This window comes from Meriones unguiculatus, chromosome 9, assembly GCF_030254825.1.
Source record: "Meriones unguiculatus strain TT.TT164.6M chromosome 9, Bangor_MerUng_6.1, whole genome shotgun sequence".
NCBI classification, from domain to species: Eukaryota; Metazoa; Chordata; class Mammalia; order Rodentia; family Muridae; genus Meriones; species Meriones unguiculatus.
Window position 1 is genome coordinate 26,607,384 of NC_083357.1, and position 18,423 is coordinate 26,625,806.

Here is an 18,423-nt window from a genome sequence, read left to right on the forward strand (position 1 = left end):
TCCCATAGGCTCTACTGTGGCTTGGTAGACCATCGTTACTTATTCTGTCCGTGTTGAAAAATGTGAGTCTGTCCATCGTGAACTTTTTGCATTAATTTAGATTTTTAACTTTTGCCTCTTTCGGTTGCTTAGGTTGATGACCTCTCTCTGGATTTAACCATATCCCTAGTCACAGACTTGGAAGGTTGAAGCTTCCATTTTTCTCACAGTAGTGAAGAGGACCGGAGGGGTTGCGTTTTCCCATGGTTTACAGGTGCCAGTAACGGTGGAGAAAGATCAGAATCCCAGCGTCTTAGCATGTCGAGCCTCAGCTTTAGCACATAATTTCACAGACGAGGGAACTCGGAGGATTTACAGAGGACCTGAACAGCTCTAGAGAAGTCACTCTACAAACCAGGATTCTCCTCTCTCAGCTGTGGCAGGAGGAGCCAGTCCCTGCTAAGACATCTCATTTATTCTCCAGGCTGCGCTGACTACAAGTTTCATTCTTTCTTTAACTACTGATTAGTGATCATCTAGGAAAGTGTCCAACATTCTTGGACTAACTTTTTTAGCAAGGAATTTGAAAAAAAAAAAAAAAAAAGTTCTTGGAGGGCATTCATCCCTTCATTTTCTCCTCGAGGTTCTGGGATACACAGTAGGATATGAATCTAAGAGGACAAAAGATACATATATATGAGTAAAACTGAGGTACTGTGGGGACAGAGTGAGCACAACACAGGTGAAAAGAAGGGGGAAATGAGGATAAGGGGGGAGGTTTAGGTGAGAAGAGGAATGGAGGGTAGGTCTGAGGAGAGATGGGTGGAGGGATTAGTAAGTTTGAGAAAGACTGTTATTAATAAGCCTCATAATCTCTGTATGTGTCTCTCTGTCTCTCTCTCTCTCTCTCTCGTGTGTGTGTGTGTGTGTGTTTTCATATAAAATGAGTTACCCTACACAGGGATTAATGTTCTTCCCAAAAGACATTGATTGCCAAATAAAAAGCACATAGTGTCAGGTATATCGGGTACCTTCCCTTGTTTTGTTGTTGTTGTCTTATTTTGTTTGGGGTTTGGTTGTTTGGTTTTGTTTTGTTTTGTTTTGTTTTGTTTTCTCGAGACAGGATTTCTCTGTGTAACCCTGGCTGTCCTGGACGATTTGTTGACCAGGCTGGCCTTGAACTCACAGAGATCGCCTGCCTCTGCCTCTGGAGAGCTGGAATTAAAGACATAAGCCACCATTCCCAGTTTCCCTCATGTCCTTGGTCAGAAGTATCCCAGAGGCCCCCAAACCATACAAGGTATTGTCATTGCTCTTACTTGATAAGGCCCTATCGCTGAAGATACCACATGCTTTGGTCTCACTACATGAAGAAATCAAGTCGATACTGACCAAGAAGTTTCCTTAGCTACATATTTCATAGTGCTAGAAGGTGCCATGCAGGCTGCTGAAGGGGAAAAGTCAATAACCATATACCATCTGTGAAGTCTGTGAGCTACAGTAATGTCTGTCATGGCAAGATATCCCATCTGTGAAGTAGTCTGTGAACTACAGTAACGTCTATCATGGCAAGATATCCCCATAAGTGCAAAAACATAGCCATTATGGGGATAACCAACTGCTCTCTGTTTAGATTTAAAGCTACTTCCGCAGGAGGAAATGTATACCTACTACTAGAAACCTGGCCAAGAACCCATGGTTGGGTAGGTCACTGTGAGCATGCTATTGGTCCATAAAATGACATACTATCAAACTGTCCTCTAATGTGTGTCTGTATACCCACAGATTAGCAATCTCTCAGACCTCATCAGAGAAGCTTCTTTGTGAAGTGAAAGATATTTCATGAAGAAACTCACAACTGGTCAAGGTTCTGAGAAAAGTCTGTGGAATGCTCAGCCACAAATGGGACCTCTATACGACCACCACCCGGCAGGCTCAGGGACCACTGAGGAAGTTAGGGCAGAAACGTTGTAAAACTCAGAGTGGGAGGAAGACGGGAGTGTAATAGTGTCTTCTAGACATGAAGACGCACTGTCACATGGACTCATGACAGGAATGATTGACTGCATACACAGGGTCAAGTCAGTCAACACTGTGCATGGAGGAAAGAAAAGCCCATGAGCTCTTCCTCCCCCACCCCCCGCCCCGGCTAAGGAACTATTATTAATTAATGGCATTCCGAGAAAGGAGAGCTGGTTTTTGGTTTTTGGTTTTTGGTTGTTTGGTGTTTTTTTTTAAGTGTATGACTCCTGGCTGTTAGACACCCCACACTCTAGCGGATGTTCCCACACTCATGATCCTTGTGCCTCAGTCTCCCCAGAGCTGAGGTATTATAAGAATATACCACACCACCCAGCTCCTTCACTCTCTAAGTTGTGAATGACTAATACATGCCAGGCTCTGAGCTAAGGGCTGAGAAGGAGACTACAACCTTCATGCCAAGAACATTTTAATTAGACTTTCTGCTCTGTCTACCAGGTGACCTTGCAGAGGAAAAAAAGAAAAAAAAAATATGCTTATACCTGAAAGAGGAGACCTGGCAGGGAAGCAAAACAAAGAGAGAGTGAGCAGCTCTGTGGAACACGGAAGCAATCATTCTACCTCCACTGGCAGAAAGGGGAAAGGTAATGCAGGCCAGTTATGTGCAGCCTCTACTATTTATATCAGCTTTCTCTTGTGTCCTAGGCATGGGTTATAGGTAAACACATGTCTTGATGACTGGCTAGAACGTAGGCTCCAGTTATGCCCCCGACTGAGAAGTAACAAGGAAATAATCATCAATACACAAATCTCCACAGGGAAAAACAACATCTAAGGCACCCAGCAATTTCGTTCACAGCGCTAAGTACACTGGATACCAGCCTAGCCACGATGCTAGGGATCAGAACAATAGAAATCAAGAGGGCCCCCAGGCTCAAGAAACTAAGTGCCTCTGAGTGGAGCTGAGCGCCAGCGGTTAAACGCTGTCTCCTGAGCATAACAGTCATTTCCATCTTAATCGGAGTAGCTGTGACTAGTCACAAGGGACCCTCAGCACTGGGCCTGTTAATGTTCCCGCCTTGAAGGAGGTTGGGCTGCGCAGGGGGTCACCTGACCCTCCCCTGAGAGATCAGCCACGCCCTTTTGCACCTCCTTGCCAGCTGCTCACCCGGCTTGTAGTGTGGGAAGGCGCTAAACTACATAGAGTGTGGGAGGTCAACTGAAAGGGGGGCCCCATCCACGAAGCTGAGGTTATCACACAGGCTGAGGTGAGACTTGTCAGTCAGATGGTTATATGGGGTCCCCCACAGACCTACAGGGAACCCTACACATGATCTAAATAAGCCCAGGGATCTAACTGGCTCACCACGCCAGCCTTGGGTCAAAGAATTACTTTGGTATTTTAATAAACTACCTAGCAAAATTAGACATTTGTTCACACTTCCCCAGGAAAGGTTTGTGCAACAGCCCTAAACACGACCCTACAGAGGGTGAAGTGATTGTGGAAGAACACGATGTATGTATGAACGCAACTTTTTATTTTCACATCTACTTATATGTCACCGAGCTGGGTAGGGAGCTCATCAGTAGAGTACTTGCCTGGACAGTGTGAAGCCCCTGCTTCCATCACCAACACCGGCGCACAACGGCTGGCCACTGGAGAGAAGAACGCTGCCCTCGCATTTCAGTCCTCCCCAGCCATCTTCTCCCAAGACTCAGGAATTTGCCGCAGGGATTGGGGCAGCGGAACAAACTTCCACAGAGCTTTGGAGTGGTTATGGCAGTTACCTGATTTTTTGTTGTTGTTGTTGTCCTATTAAGAAGAGAAAGAGATTTAGTACAGCTTTGGAAATTATTACTGGCTCGATAGCTGCCCGGATCCAAGAGTCACTTTATTTGTAAACAAAGCTTTGAAAGGCCATTTGAGAAAGCAATTCAACAGTTCCGTGTCTACAGGGCAGAAGTAAGACAAACAACACGGCTGAACGACGAAGCAAGGAAAGGGCTGGATTAACACATAAAAACTTCTGTTTAAGTGCTTTCCTGGACGCGGCTAAGAAAGGGCGTCTCTGGAGGCCAGGAGCAGTAAAGCGAGGGGACATTCTTCTGAGACCCGGACGGACCTTGAACGTTGGCACACACAGCTGTTCGGAGTGGGCAGTCAAGGGGCGGGGTACAGCAAGGAGAGCATTTGTTATTTCCACATAAAACTGAGACCCTGAAAGTAAGAAGCAAGGAGAAATGAGCCTATGTGTTGAGCGCAACCAGACGGAGCTCTGTGTAAAGGCAGGGGAGCAATAACGGCCCTAGGATCTGTCACTGAACTAACCTCTCCTTGGTCTAGTGTGTAGCTGTGTCCAGGTTTTTGACAGTCCAGCACAGCTCTGTCATCTGTAAAATTCAAGCTTGCTTCAACCATGTACTTGACAGTTTTCATTATTATTGTTGTTGTTGTTATTAATATTATTTCATACTTATTTTACTTACAAAATTAGTAATTTACTTATGAAATTATTATTGCATGAGTGATTTTGCAATTATTTTGTGTTGGGCTACGTTCACACTATCCTGTATCTACGTGTGGCAGGTTAAACATCCTCTGAGTTCTCCTGGTAAGATCCCAAAATGCTTTCAGAAGAAACCTTAATGTAAAGTAGAACGGGATAGTGTGACAGTGTATGCTTTCATGCACTGAAATGCCTTTCTAAAGAAAGAAATCTTTCAGTTCCTTATTACATGGGCACAATTCCCACTTTGGACAAAATAGAAAAGACAGGAAAACACATATGAAAAGTTTTTAATTGACTCTACGTACACACGTGCATTAAGAAACTGCAAGCAGGGTCCAGACAGATGGCTCAGAGGCTGTCTTCCAAAGCACCCAGGTTCGATTCCCAGCACCCCCACGGGGGCTCACAAGCATCTGCAGCTCCAGTTCCAGGGGATCCAAATCCCTCTTCTGACCTCTGCAGGCTCCTGAACATGTGCATGCAAGCAAAACACCGTTAACACACAAAACTTTTAAAGTAAAATATAAGGCACTGTAGCTGTTTCGGGGAGCCGGGATGGGTGTTGGGGAGGCAGGGTTGGGTTGGCTAGTTGGTTTTGAGACAATGTCTCACTCTGTAGACTACAAAGCAAGCATTGGTCTCAAACTGGTGACCATCCTTCTGCCTCAATCTCCCAAGTGCTGAAATTATCTATGTAAGCTGCCCTACCTGGACAGTTTGACTGTGCGCCTAGGGCGAACTGCTGTGGCAAAATGCTTGGAAAGCAGTGTGATGAATGATCGGCTTGTTTTCATTCTTTGTTTAACGCTTCCCTTCTTCTTTTGGTCTTTCATATGAGAAAATCGAGATAAAGCTTTGAGGCCTTTGGAAGGAGGGGCCCTGAGGCTCCTCGTTGATGTGCTAAATTAATGACAGGCAATTGCTTCATTATATAAATGCCTCAACAGGGGGAACGGGAGACTTCTTCCGGACATCTTTAGACATTTGACAGTGCAAAGGACCTCAAATGCTTTTCCAAGGAAGGAGGGTAAGAAAGGAAGAAGTTAGGGCTTGGGAAGTATCGAGGTCACTAGCAAAAGCAGCAGAAAGGGAACAATCATCCTGTCACGACAATGTTTCCCTCGGGTAACCAACCTCAGTCTTCCAGATGCTCCCCTTTGCTTTACTTGTTTGAAGGGGCCCAAGGAAGTCCACAAGGCACATTGTTTACACAGCCAGTTCCAAACAGCATCCCGGAAGAGCTTCCCCTACCCCACTGGCTGCCTGCTCTGCTGTCTTTTTTTTTACTTTTCAGACAGTCTCCTGTATGTAACATCAAGTAATTCAGATCACCACATATTTAGTGTTGACAGACAATAAGATAATACCACTGCTTCCCAAGGCAAAAATAATTGCCAGCTCTGTTATGGGAAGGGGGCTCAGTAGTCCTGCCAGAGCTATTTCAGATCTGAAATCGGGATGTCTCATCACGCTCCATCCCTCCTAATGACGACGATAGGTCTGCTTAGCATTTCATTAAACACAAGGCGCGTCGCTGATAGATCCAAACTCATCTCAAGTCTCAGAAGCGTGTCTTCCATGGCAGAGGGAGGGCAGCTTCTTCGTTAAAGACAGTTTAGCACTGAGGGTGAGGGTGGCAAATCTCTAAATCAGACATCTAGCCATGCTCACGGAAAATGGGCCAGAAGAGTCCACGGCTGTGAAATTTAGCCAAGAACAGAAAGAAGGCGTGACTCACAATAAAAGAAAGCAAGCTATCCTGTGATTTCAGCTGCTCTGGAGACTGTTGCAGGTGGGTTCCAAGTTCAAGGCCAGCTTGGGTTACAGAGTAGAAACTCAGGGGTGAGAGGAAGACTAGGGCTCAATGGAAGAGTAGCTTGCCTGGCACACACAAAGCCCTTGCTTTTATCCCTGGCATTGTAAAAAAAAAAAGAAAAATGTAGGATTTACACTACGTTAAAAAGAAAAAAAAACAGAGCAACTGGGACGCAGAGGCAGACAGATCTCTGTGAGTTTGAGGCCATCCTGGTCTACACAGACAGTTCCAGACCAGTCATGGTTACATAGTGAAACCTTGTCTCAAATAAATAAACACATAAACAAAATTAATATAAAATGGGCTGGAAAGTTTCTTCCCCAGTTAGGAGTGCTTACTCTCACAGAGGGATCCGCTCCTACACATCCATGGCTTCAGCCACCCCTAATTTCAATTCCAGGGGACCAGTTTCCTCTTCTGACCCTGAGGGCACCAGACACACACATCGCACATATAATACATGTAGGCAAAACCTTCATACACCCAAAATAAAATAAATAAACAAAAAATAGCTAAATAAAAATAACGTTTTGTGAGAACACTCATTGAACTTCATCTCTGAACATCTAGCCATCTAGATCTGACAGGATCCCGAAGTTCTCAATCATACTCTTTGGCTGGGAATGAATGCTCAGAGGCTCCTTGAGTAATCGCCAACTGACTGTTAACCATCTTTCTCCTAGTGACTGGCTTTTTGGAGGAATCATAAGAGGTATCCTCTGTTTTCTGTGGACTCCACCATAAGAAAAACTCTCCTCTCTGTGACAATAGAAACATCCTGCCTCCATCTCTGCTGCCAGCTTTGGTGATCAAGAAAGATGTCAGTCCTGTGCATGCATGCATGCATGTGTGAGTGCATATATGTGTATGTTTGATACAGGGTTTCAGTCTGTAGTCCACTCTGGCCTGGAACTCATTATACACACCAGACTGGCTCACACCAAGAGCAAGCCTCCTGCCTCGGTCTTTCAAGGGCTAGTATGATAGGTGTGAATCACCACATCCAGCAAGGATGCCAGTCTTCAAATGAAACTCATTACATGGGAAGAAAGAACGGGGTAACTAAACTGGCTCCTGAGAATGGCTGCAACTCTATATCAAGTGACACCTGAAGCCTGCCTATCATTGACAATCTCTGTTCAATAAGCAGATAGGTTCCTCCTATTAAATAAGCTAGTGTGAGTTGGTCTTTCTTTAGATTAGAAAGCATATGCCCTTTAAAAATTTCAGACACCACAGAAACTACCCACACGGCTTAGGGATGCCCAGCTTAGATGGAGTTGGATATCTTACTCAAAAAGCTTGCTGTTTACTAAAGTTTAATCTATACAAACATTACTTTAACACTAATGTAGAAAAAAATGTATTGTTGCTGGCAGGATGGCAGGTTTTGTTAAAACAGTTCACCACAGAAAAGGAAGTAGGAGAGGAAATGATTTCCTTCATCTCCATGGCAATTTTAAAAGTCTCCATCATAAAATGCTTCGTTCAGCCAACCACCCACGGTCTGTGTTTTTCCGATGACTAGTGGATTGGAAGAAAGATGGAAAATTATAGCTAGATTCCTGGGACATCCAAGAAGACATTATTTCCACTGCTTTTCTAATGTCATCAAGAAAGTAGTTCCTTTAGAAGCACGGGTCTCAGTTTGCCTAACCAGGGACCCCTTTCTCTTGTTCTGCATCCACAAGGCTGCTATGCTGCCTTTCCAGCCACCATGATTACTCCACGTGTCCATTACTGGCTTCTAATTGCTATACAGGGATTGTGCCTAGTCCATTAAGCCAGCAAGTATCTTCCCAACAAATCTGGATTTAGAACCTAGAGACTCGCCGGTGAATTCATGCCTTGAGGCTGAACTAGGGCATCCCAAATATAGGAATGGGTAGTCATACTAACACATGAAGACTGGAAAGTTGAGAAATCAATATTCAGTTGTTCGTGATGATATTAGGAGAACTCAGCTGCCATTGTTGAATGCCTACTAACTAGCAGGAACATCGCCTGCGAAGTGCTTGGTGCTCAGAAGTGTTTGTGAAAAAGACCATCTGACACCCACTCTACAGACAAGTATACTTACAATCTGGCTAAATAGCCAAAATCTAAGAGTTAGTAAATAACAAAGGAAAACTTCAAGTCCAGGCCCTCTGACTTTTGGACATTTGCTTTAAAAGCCAAAGTTTCATCCCAGGTGCCATTCTGTGCCTCAAGTTTCAGATACGCCTCTTTCTGTACGGCCACCCAGTATTTCTAAGAGAAAATGTCCCTTTTGGCTTAAGTAGGTTTTGTGTTTTACAAGTAAAAGTGTATTAAAGAGAGTATTACTGACAATTGGGAATCAACATTTATAGTTCCCAAGAACTCAATAAACAGAGAGTAAATGGAAAAAATGAACAGCATTAAGCCCCTCTGTGTAGGCTTCAGGGCATCCTAATTCAAAACTGCTTCCAACGCAGAGGAGCTGAGCAATGCTTCCGGTCTGTCCCCTGAACACAGCAGATGCCCCATGCCTGGGCATCTTGGTAGTGGGCGGATAATTTCCTATCTCTGGAACATGTTTGTGAGAGGAAGCACAGACAATGCCCTCCTTACAAGCTTGGTGTTTAGAAAGACAGATTTGGGACTCAGTCCTCAGTTAGAATCCAAAGGAAATTGCATTGAGATTGAATTTTTGGAAAACAAAGCCATCCTACTTACGGCAAGATTAACTCAAGGCTGAGGATCCAGTTCTGGAGTTGAAGCAAATTGGAACTGGAGCGCTGGCCAAGCCCACCCGAAGAGTCCTGTGACTACTGAGCAAGCTTCTGAACATCGCTATTTCTAAGTTTCACGGGTTTTTAAATATTACTTTAGAAAGTGAAAACAGCCACCCAGTCAAGCACAGGAAGAAAACAACCCTCTGTATTTCTCACAGAACAAGTGTCATTACACTGTGGCCACCTGGACCCTGTCTTCTCTGTTTGCTAGGCAAGTTGATTAATATCACAGAAGTCACTGAACAGCGTTCACAAAAACTACTGTTTGTTATAAACACAACAAACAGAAAAGTTCAATTTTATCAGCCAATCTCCTTAATCTAGAAAGTATTCTCTTTTACACTTGTATAGTAAATGAATTTATATAGTTATATATTTTTATATATGTAAATAGAAATACTTTGCAAAGATCAGACTCGCCATAGTTTTAAAAATATATTTAATTATATTTGACAATAAATAGTAAATAGTTTCATACATACATACACACACCACACACACACACACACACACACACATAAATGGGCTTGGTAGGTAAAAAGTGCTTGCTGCCAAACCTGATTACAATCTGAGGAACTCATTGGAGAAGAAGAGAACCAACTCCCACAAGTTATGTTCTTGCCTCCACATGAACATTTCACACAACACACAGACACCATATATAAATAAATAAACATTTAGAATTTTTTCCCTTTTTTTTTGGGGGGGTTTGAGATAGGGTTTCTCTGTGTGTAGCCCTGGTCGCCCTGGAACTTGCTTCGTAAACCAGGCTGGCCTTGAACTCACAGAGACCCACCTGCCTCTGTCTCCAAAGTGCTGGGATTAAAGACATGCTCTACCACACCCAGCTAGATTTAAAAAATAATAATAATAATAATCAGAGACCGTAAGAGAATTAGTCTTGAAAGGTTTAATTTCTAGTCTCCTTTTTAAATGCATTTGATTATTCTATGTTGCAGGGTGTTTTGCCCACAGGCATGTCTGTGTACCATGCGCATGCCTAGTAGCCACTGAGACAGAAGCGGCATTGTTTCTCCTGGGACTGAAGTTGTGAGTGCTCCCATGGATGCTGGGAAATAGAACCAGGGTCCTCTGAGCCACCTGCCCGCCCCCTTCTCTTTGTTCTTGTTCTTGTTTTGATTCGTGGACAGGGTCCCTCACTCTGTAGCTCAGGCTGGCCTCAACTTCAAGATCTTCCAACTTCAGCCTCCCAGACTCAGAGATCAGAGGTATGGACCACCACAGCCAGCTTTCTAATCCTCCTCCTCTTTCATTTTTTTAATCAATGCACAAGAAATGGGTTTGATAATTTGTTCTCATTTATTTACCCTTTTATCCTCTGTCTGTTTGCCATGCTGTACCCTTCTACCCACCTCCAGGAAATACCTCCCTGGTTTCCTGTGACATGTGTGACATGCGTTCTGTCACCACCATATCCACACTACCCACATATATGTAAATATTAAAGGCTGGGGGCTGTGTGTAGGAGAGAAGATGTGTCTCTGAGCTGACTCACCTCACTGAACAGAACAATTTCCAGATCCATTTGCTTTCCATTCAGTTTCCTAATTTCCCGTTTCTCTGTGGTTGAATAGAATTCTGTGGCGATACGTATCCCATTTGTATTATCCAGGCATCTGCTGATGGACATTTGAGTTGATTCTACTTCCTTGCTATCGTGAATAAAGCAACAGAACACATGGATATTCAGGTACCTGTCTGGTAGGATATAGTCCTCTGGGTATAAGCCCAGGGGTGGAACAGCTGGGTCCGATGGTAGCTCTGTCTTTAATTTTTTGAGAGCCTTCCACACTCATTTCCACAATGCCTGTATTAGTCTACACCCCCACCAGCAGTGAATCAGCTTCTCCACATCCTTGCCAGCATTTCTTGTCATTTGGTTCTTTTGAGGGAACCATTCTGATATGGGTGAAATGGAATTTCAGTGCTTTTAATTTGCATTTTCTTAATGGCTAAGAATGTTGAACAGTTTTGAAAGTATTTATTGGACATTTGGGCTTCTTCTTTTGAGAACTGTTTATTGATTTCAGCAGCCCTTTGTCTGATTAGTAGGGTTGCTTTTATTGTTTTTACAGTTCTTTTTTAAAATGTTATTGCATTTATTCATTCATCGATGCACTTACCTATTTTGTGCAATGTATGCGGAGACATACAGGCTTGGTGTGGTTGTGGAAGCCAGGAAACAATTTCAAAAAGTCAGTTCTCTCTTTCCACAAAGTGGGTCCCAAGGATTAAACTCAAACATTAGGCTTGGCAGTCAGCCTGACCTACTGAACCATCTCACCAGCCCTACAGCCTTTTATCCGTTCTCAATACTACCTGTCTGAAGTATAACTGACATAGATCTCCTCCCATTCCATGGGCTTCCTGTTCAATATGCTAATTGTTACCCTTATTGTATAGACACTTCTAGTTTCACATAGTCCCTTTTGTCAGTTTTGGGAGCTGTCTCCTGTGCTGTGAGCCAACCCATGTTCAGGAAGGTCTTACTAGGGTTATATGCTGACCTGTTCTAATTTTCTTCTTAAGCATTCTCTTTCTAGAACCCAAAAGACTCACATTTCAACTGATACTTAAACAAACATCCTCATATCCCACTAACCTCTCCCTTGTCCAAATCAAAAAAGATGGGAAGGCTTTCAGATTCTCTCTCTCAACTTTGGCAAAATGTCTAAATTCACTATTGTACAGTTTTAAAGTATGCAATTCAGAAGCATTTAGTACACTGGCCTCCATCTCATCACCTCCAAAGGAAAGCCTGTCCATCTGCATTCACTCCCTCCATACCCTCCTAATAACCCTCTTGCAGAGAATATTGGTTGACCAGCCTCATGCGTTTTTAATAACATTACATAATTATATCCCTTTCTTGTTCGCTTTCAAATCCATGGCCTCTTTTTCATTAATTATTGTTACATGCATGTACATCTTCACACACTTACATGTTCCTAAGTGCAACCAGCTCAGTCTGTATAATATAACTGGTATTTTTGTGTTCAGAACTGACTGTGGGGTATTGGATAACCAATTGGTGCATTCTTCCCTGGGGAAAACTATTTTTGCTGCCCTGAGCATTCCTTGTCGCCTGAAGTTCTTTGTGTAGGCTTGAGGCCTGGAGGGCTCCCTACCCCAACTGGACCACACCATCTCCTGGAATACTACTCTAACTCTCCCTGCAGTGAATGCCCTGGGCGCCTATGGTCTGTCTGGGCCCCTCAGCTTGTACCCATTTTGTGACTCTTTTGTTTGCATCTATACATATTCTCCACAACTCACATGATTGGGACACAGACACGTGGGTCAGTCGCTCAGTAATCAGTGAGATACAGGCTTGTGCTCACGCTTCATGAGACACTCCAACAGCCTCGCCCCGCCTCACTCAGAGCCTCCTCCATTTCCCCATCCTGTGAAATGGGGGGCAACGCTGACCTGTGACGATCCCTACAGATAACACCATGAACCCCGGAGGTTACCAAAATGTTGTGAACACACAGAACACCAGAGGTGGTCTTCACGTATCTCCCGTCTCTCTCCTGTCACAGACAAGTGCCGTACACAGGCGCCAGACAACACCAGCAGGTTGTGCTGTTCATTCCACACTCCCTCCCAGCCTTGGGGGAAGGCTGAGAGCCAGGCAAAGTCCGTGCGTGCCCCGCGCTTGCCGGCGGTTTGTACGCGTGACGCAGCCGTTTGTTTTCTGGATGTGTTTATAGCCACATCCTCCCAAAAGATGAGGAGATACCAACGTCCTCTGTGTGAGCAGGTTCTTTCCCAAAAGTCTCTTCAAAATATTTATGGAGACAGGGAGGTGCCACCGGCCTGTTTTTCAACCCAGTGGGTTCACAAGTAACAATTCAATACAATATATCTTAGCTGCGGGCTCCTAAGAGCGCCTTGGGGGCAGCCACTTGCTGAGTTTTCCCTAGCTATCAACAACCCAGCCCGGCTGGGGGCGGGGCCGTTGCCAAGGTCCTCTGAAGTGAGGAAACTGAGGGTCCGGGTCATCTCAGCAGGTGCTGTGGATGGAATCAGCAGCTCAGCCATCTGACTGCCAAGTCCTTGCTCTTAATTCTGATCCTGTGACTCCCGGCAAAGGATTTGGAATCACCCCAGCCCAACTGGGCAGGACAGGGAAGTCCTACTTTACCTAAATATATAACAACTGGCTAAACAGTTCTCAAGCCCACCTTGCCCTGACCCCATACATGTTTGAATAGTAGTAAAACCTGGTGTGATGCAGTTTTTCAATTATTGAACCAAATTCAAGGAATATCACCCTGTGAGAAACACTGAACTTGGTGCGGTTTTGTTGTTGTTGTTGTATGTGTGAGTTTAATCTGTTGAAAGAGGAGTTAAGCCAGGCATGGTAACGTATGCCTGCACTCCAGCACTCTGGGAGGCAGAGGTAGGCAGGTCTCTGTGAGTTCCAGGCCAGCCTGGTCTACAAAGTGAATCCAGCTGCACAGAGAAACCATGTCTCGAAAAACTATAAAAAGGAAGAAAGAAAGAAAGAAAGAAAGAGAGAGAGAGAGAGAGAGAGAGAGAGAGAGAGAGAAGGAAGGAAGGGAAAGAAAGAAAGAAAGAAAGAAAGAAAGAAAGAAAGAAAGAGAAGAAAGGATTTAATTTACAAGTTTGACTGTGAAGAGTGTCATTATTTAGGAGACCACTGTGTTCGTGCAGACACTGTCTTGGACAGACTGGTAATTAGTCACTAGGAATGAGGCTAATCGGGGAGTGGTGATATACGCCTGTCTTCCAGGATGCCAGAATCAGAGGCAGGGGGATGATGATGAATTCAAAGCTAATCTGAATTACACAGTGAGACCCTGTCACAACAAACCAAATAATTAAACCCCAAAATATGTGGTTTTAAAAAAAACACATCTTTATTAAAAAATTTTAACAGAATCTTCATCAATATTATTAAAATTTGATTAATTCTTATCACTTTTCTAACACTGAAAATCAAATGCCAGTGATGCCTAGGAATTCAACATATTAAAAACATCAATCCAAGTGTAATATCAAAGTGAGACCACGCACGCCCATGTGCTCATGCCCTTGCTGAGTTGTCAGGATAACAGTCCCCAAAGATAGCCAACTCTTCATCCCTGGAACTTGGGACTTTGTCACCTCGAAGGGAAAGGGACTCTGCAGACATGGAGATGAGATTTCAGATACAGGACAAACATGAGGTAGCCTGGTCCATCCAGTGTGACCGTAAGTGTTCTTACTAAGAGACAGTATGTTAATGTGAAAGGGGGAACCAGGAAAAGAGAAAAACTGGGGCTGGGGGATGGTCTGGTAGCTGCCAGAAGCTAGGAAATCTCTTCCAGCACTGCCAGGTAGAAGGCAGCCCTACACACAGCTGGATTTCATCTCGGCGAGTTTGGACTTCCAGAATTATGGGATAGGCTTGTATTGCTTCACACCACTGACTTCGTGATAATTTGTTACAATAGTGCTAAGAAAGTTCCAGGCCAATCAGCCTATCTGGATCACATAATAATCCCATTTTCCATTCTGATTGAATGTTAAAACATAACATAAATGACATCATTTTTAAAAAGAAAGAGCTGGAAAGAACACACTTGCTGCCCAAACCCTGATGGGGGCGGGGGTGGGGGGTGCGGACAGTCGTGCTCAATGTGAAAAGCTGGATGCTGTGGAAGCATGAGTAACCCCAGCACTCCTGTGGGAAGATGGGAGGCAGAGATAAGAGGATTAGCCAGACCCGCTGACTAACCTGGAATGAAATACACTGCACAGCGGCAGAAACACCAGAGACCCTGCCCCAGCAAGCTTGGCACGTGAGGACCGACTCCTGAAATTTGCCTCCAACTACCACAGTAACTACACACATGTTACTTTTTTTTCTAATTTTAAGAAGCCCTGTTCTTTATGATTAATCTCCAAGAAAACTAAGCTTGCCCGCTGGTGATGGTAAGAGAGAAAGGAAACAGAAGGGGAGACGTGCGACTGGACCTTCCTGAGAATCCGAAGTACCACCTGAACACATGAGAACCTAGCGATACAAAAGGCTGTTAGCTCTGTACACACCCTGCCATGGAATCCGCTTTCATGACAAAAACACGTTCTCTGTAAGAGAAATCAGATAAGGCAGCAGAATTTGGATCAACTCAAATCTTGGCTTCAATCTCAAGAAAATCATAAAAGGGGAAATTCACTGTTGACAGATCACTTGCGAAGAGGTCTTTTTGAGGCTCCGCTCACCCTCTGGAGTTTAGTGCTGACTGCATGATAGAGGCCCCGTTCTCCCCTCTCCAGCGCCACCCCCTAGTTTGCTCCCCTGAGGGCTCAACCTTCAAAATTCAACCTTGGCAGTCTCAAGTGAGGGCAGACATCATGTGACACTCAGGCCAGCCCCACAAGAAGGAACTCCTTACAAAACATCAGAGTGCCCAGGATGAAGACCCCCGGGGTCTCACCAACCTCTGAGTTTCTCTCTACAAAGATAGCTCTCTGCTTATGAAGCAACAGCACTCCCCCTCATCCCCCGCCCAGTAACAAGGGGAGGGCCTGGGGCCCAGGTGAATGCCCATAACCCCAAAACTCAGGAGACCAAAGCCAGATGATTGCCATTACTTTAAGGACAGCTTGGGTTCCAGAGTAAGTTCCAGGCCAGCCTGAGCTAAAGAGTCTGGAAATTGTTTTAAAGGAAAGAAATGGGGACTGGAGAGATGGCTGAAAAGTTAAGAGCACTTGCTGAGGACCTGGTGTAGTCCCAGCAGCCACATCAGACAGCTCACAACCACCTGTAACGCCAAAAGCAGGGCCATCTGATGCCTTTGGCCTCTGTGGGAAACTGGATATATGCTCACAATACGTACAATATAAACGAGAATCAGCCTGGTGATGGTGGCCCATGCCTTTACCGCCAGCCCACAGCTCTCAGGAGGCAGAGGCAGGCACATCTCTTCCTTCAAGGCCAGCCTGGACTATAGAGAGAGTTCCAGGACAGCCAGGACAACACAGAGAAACCTGTTTCAAAAAAAAAAGAAAAAAAAAAAAAAAACAGAAGCAGAAGAACAAGAACAAGAAAAGGAAGAAGAAGAATCTAAAGGAACATGAAAACTAAAAACTAGGGCTGGAGAGATGGCTCGGAGGTTAAGAGCGCTGGCTGCTCTTCCTAGAGGTCCTGAGTTCAATTCCCAGCAACCACATGGTGGCTCACAACCATTTATAGTGAGATCTGGTGCCCCCTTCTGGCCTGCAGGTGTACATGCAGGAAGAATGCTGTATGGATGATAAATAAATAAATAAATAAATAAATAAATGTTTAAAAAACAAAACTAAAAACTAAATGAAAGGGAGAAAAACACAATCTCATCCAATTCAGTATGTTTTCATATATATTTGTTCCATAAGAATTGAAGGAGAAAGTGGAGGAATAGCTCACTGGTTAAGAGTACTTGGTAGGGGGGGAGCCAAGATGGCGGCGCCGGGAGAGCACCGCGTCTGAGAAGCAGGACAGCACTCTCCGTGCAGCGACCAGAAGATTGAACTCTGGGCCCTGAAACCACAGCGGTTGTGTTTCCCAGGTGAGGGGAGGCTCCCACGGCGGGGGAATCGGTCGGGTCCACTCTCGACTGCCCAGCCAGAACCCGGGAGAGATCCCGGGTGGCACGGGCTTTGGCTCTCCAGGCTGGTGCCTTAAGCCTGCGTGTCCCCATCACTTTCCCAGGCTGATCCGTGGGCACAAGGGTGCCTGAGGCTGGGAGTCCCAGTCGAGGGGGGACCCCACGGGAAAGCAAGGTTGCGGGTCTGATCACGGGTCATCCAGTCTTTCCCCGGAAGGTCTCTGGGACAGTGGTTGCCCACTGCCATCACAGCTGAGCTCCTGCAGCGCGCGGAGAGCTGCGCGCTCAGCTCAGCAGTACAGACAAGCTGCGCGCCCCAGTACAACAGGGACTGGGAACCCCTGTCCGGAGAGGACCCCACAGAGAAGGAAGAAACCGTGCTGCTGGGGTCACCTAGGGAAAGTCTAGCAGACTGGAGATCGCAAACAGGCGAGTACACCCAGCCATCAGAGATCTGGGCCCAAACAGAGAACACAGAGTGATTGGAAACTCAGCTCACGCAGACTAGCAGGTGGGCGCACTCTCCGACAGCCCAGAGGCCTGCTTTGTACCAACTACTCCTTACAGACAGAACTGTGAGCCCCAAGATACCAGAGCAGTACTCACCCGCCACAGATTACCTCTTGGGTTCTGGGGCACAGAGCCCCAATCTCAGACCTACAAAAGACCGGGAACCCTGAGATCAACCCCCAGATACTGCTCCAAGGGGCAACCAGTTATCCCTAAAAAAACTGACCAAACCAGGGGACACACAGGTTACAGCAGCTGATCACTAAATTTACAGCAAGAAACCCAGAAGGAGGGCAGCTGTCTCCAGGACTTCTCCCAGTGAGAGGAGAGCCCTCTTGACTAAACAGTACCACAGTTACCACCCAGGTCTCTATGCCTGAGGTGAGCTGTAGCAACTCCTGAAAAACACGGGACATCCAGGGACTATACCCAAAAAGCTGGGAAGGTTTCCTTCAGGAAAAACCATCTTCCTGCCAAAGGTATTCTCTCCACTACAAGAGTCCAGGAACAACCAGAAACTAAATTCAAACAACTAAGATAGGCCAATGGGTAGAAGACAGCGTAAAAGTTCAACCAACAAAAGCCAGAGCATTATGGCATCTCCAGAATCCAGTTATCCAGGAGAAAATAGCCCTAGACACCCCAGCATAAATAAAATTCAAGGAGATGACCTAACATCTATGCTCACAAAGATGATAACAGAGGAAACAAATAAAACACGAAAAGAAATAGAAGAAGCTGCAGCCAAACAGTTTGTGGCCTTTAAAGAAGAAATGCTTAAATCACTGAATGAAATAAAAGAAACAGTGGATTGTTCAAACAAACAGCTGAAGGAATTCATAGAAAAACATGAAAATACAGTCAGACAGGGAAAGGAAACCAACAAAATAGCTAAAGACCTGAAGATAGAATTGGAAAAATTAAAAAAAAAAACACTAATGGAAGAAATTGTGGAGAGAAAGAACTTAGGGAAGAAAGCAGGAACTACAAAGGTTAGCATAACCAATAGGCTACAAGAAATGGAAGAAAGAATCTCAGGTGTGGAAGATACAATGGAAGAAATAGATGTATCTGTCAAAAAAAATGTTAAATCTAAAAAATTCCTGACACAGACCGTCCAAGAAATTCAAGACAACATAAAAAGACAAAACCTAAGAATAATAGGAATAGAGGAAAAAGAAGATTCCCTCCTCCAAGGCCCAGAAAATATTTTCAACAAAATCATTGAAGAAAATTTCCCCAACTTAAAG